This window comes from Herpailurus yagouaroundi, unplaced genomic scaffold (genome assembly GCF_014898765.1).
Source record: "Herpailurus yagouaroundi ecotype Mexico unplaced genomic scaffold, PumYag 67641, whole genome shotgun sequence".
Taxonomy (NCBI): domain Eukaryota; kingdom Metazoa; phylum Chordata; class Mammalia; order Carnivora; family Felidae; genus Herpailurus; species Herpailurus yagouaroundi.
In genome coordinates this window covers 710,221-713,100 of record NW_024420442.1, presented here as the reverse complement: position 1 = coordinate 713,100, position 2,880 = coordinate 710,221, and positions in this window count along the sequence as shown.

Genomic DNA, 2,880 nt, shown 5'->3' with positions numbered 1-2,880 from the left:
TTTTTTTCAACGTTTATTTATTTTTGGGATAGAGAGAGACAGAGCATGAACGGGGGAGGGGCAGAGAGAGAGAGGGAGACACAGAATCGGAAACAGGCTCCAGGCTCTGAGCCATCAGCCCAGAGCCTGACGCGGGGCTCGAACTCCCGGACCGCGAGATCGTGACCTGGCTGAAGTCGGACGCTTAACCGACTGCGCCACCCAGGCGCCCCTATTTTCTAAGTTTATTTATTTAAAAATTTTTTTAGCATTTATTTTTGAGAGATAGGGAGATATAGAGTATGAGCAGGGTTGGGGCAGAGAGAGAGAGAGACATGCACGCAGAATCCAAAGCAGGCTCCAGGTTCTGAGCTGTCAGCACAGAGCCTGACGTGGGGCTCGAACCCATGAACTGTGAGATCATGACCTGAGCCAGTCAGATGCTTAACCCACTGAACCGCCCAGGCCCCCCTTAAAGTTTATTTATTTATTTTGAGAGAGAGAGAGAGAGAGAGGGAGAGAGAGGGAGAGAGAGCACAGGAGGAGCAGAGAGAGAAGGAGAGAGAAAATCCCAAGCACTTTCAGTGCAGAGCCCGATGTGGGGCTCAAACTCACGAACCTCGAGATCATGACCTGAGCCGAGATCAAGAGTTGGACGCTTAACCGACCGAGCCAGCCAGGTGCCCCACGTCTGTTTTATTTTTAACTTGAACTCTATTTTGAAATAATTTCAAACGTTTAGAAGATTTGCAAGAATACTATAAGTAACTCCCATATTCTCTTTCGTATAAGTAATTCCCATATTCTCTTTAGTAGAAGTAACTCCCGTATTCTCTTTACTTATATTCACAAAGTATTTCCTGTTGAGTTTTGGTAGAAAGCCTTTATTATACAGTTTCCGATATTTCCATTTTACTTATGTTTTTTCGTTTTGAACGAGGAATGGAGGCTGAATTTTTCAAATGCCTTTGCTGCATTAATCATGTTTTTGTCTTTTAGTTTGTTGATAGATTTTGCCGAAGTTGACTGGTTTTTTCATTCCAGAAACAAATGATACTTGGCCACGGTATATTACCTGATGCACGGACAGCTCTGATTTTTTAGCATTCTATATGTATAATTTTTGCATCTGTTTTAAAAAGCCAGATAGTTCTGCATTTTTTCTTTCAGACTACCTTTATGAGGTGCTAGTGTTGAGGCTATATTCGCTGAATAAAATAAATTTGGAAGCTCACCATCAAGTGCTATACTATAGTAGTGTAATTTTTCTTTTAAATTATAGGGGGGACAAACCAGAAGAGAGTCATAAATATGAAGAACAAACTGAGAGTTACGGGAGGGGGTGTGGGGGAGGATGGGCTAAATGGGTAAGGGGCACTAAGGAATCTACTCCTGAAATCATTGCTGCACGATATGCTAACTAATTTGGATGTAAATTAAAAAAAAATTTTTTTTTAATGTTTATTTATTTTTGAGAGAGAGAGAGAGGAGACAGAGCATGAGCAGGGGCAGAGAGAGAGAATGAGACACAGAATCTGAAGCAGGCTTCGGGCTCCAAGCTGTCAGCACAAAGCCCGATGTGGGGCTCGAACTTAGGAACCGCGAGATCATGACCTGAGCCAAAGTGGGATGTTTAACTGACTGAGCCACCCAGGTGCCCCTGGATGTAAATTTTAAAAAAGAAAAAAGAAAAGTTAAAAAATATAAATTATTTTCTGGATAGGTTATTCATTAATATGTTTCTTTTTTTTTTTATTTTTTTTTCAACGTTTATTTATTTTTGGGACAGAGAGAGACAGAGCATGAACAGGGAAGGGGCAGAGAGAGAGGGAGACACAGAATCAGAAACAGGCTCCGGGCTCTGAGCCGTCAGCCCAGAGCCCGACGCGGGGCTCGAACTCCCGGACCGCGAGATCGTGACCTGGCTGAAGTCGGACGCTTGACCGACTGACTGCGCCACCCAGGCGCCCCTCATTAATATGTTTCAAAGAACAAAATTGAATAGAAAGGCAACATTTAGAGCGCCTGAATGTCTCAGTCGGTTGAGAGTCCCAACTTCAGCTCAGGTCATTTTCTTGTGGTGTCTGGGTTCAAGCCCCACATCGGGCTCGCTGCTGTCAGCACAGAGCCCGCTTCGAGGATCCTTTGTCCCCTTCTCTCTCTGCCCCTCCCCCACTCTCTGTCTCTGTCAGCCTCTCTGTCGCTCTCTCTCTGGGTCAGCCTGTCCCTATGTACCCCTTCCCTACTGTCCCCGCAACCCCTGTGGATAAACACGTCTTTTGTTTTTTAAATCCATTCAGTGTTCCTTTATGCAAGATACACTCAAATGCAGATATGTATTATCATTTTCGCCATTTCTTACACAAAAAGGTAGTATCTGTGTAGTCTAAAATGTATCTTGATTTTTTTGTCATTTAGTAACAGGGATCATTTTACTCATTGCAAATAAAGCTTCCTCGCTTTTTTAAAAGGGTTTATTTTGAGAGAGAGAAAGAGAGAGAAAGCACGAGCGAGGGAGGGGCAGAGAGAAGGAAAGCGAGAATCCCAAGCAGGCCTCCCCGTGCAGAGCCCCGATTTGGGGCTTGAACCCCCAACCCGTGAGATCGTGACCCGAGCCACCCGGGTGCCCCATAAACCTTCCTCACCTTTTAACCTGCATAATATTCCATTCTGTGACTGTACCACGCCTACTGATGGACACTAATAGTTTCAATATTTGGTCTTACAAACGACGCCTTAAGAAATTAACATATCCGCATGGCTCTCGTGCAGGCATATCTGTAGGATAAATCCCCTGAAATAGGATTACTGGATCAATAGGCAAAACACGTGTAATTTTGCTAGCTGTTGCTAAATTCCCCTCTACAGGCGTTGAATCATTTTGCATTCCCAAAAGCAGTG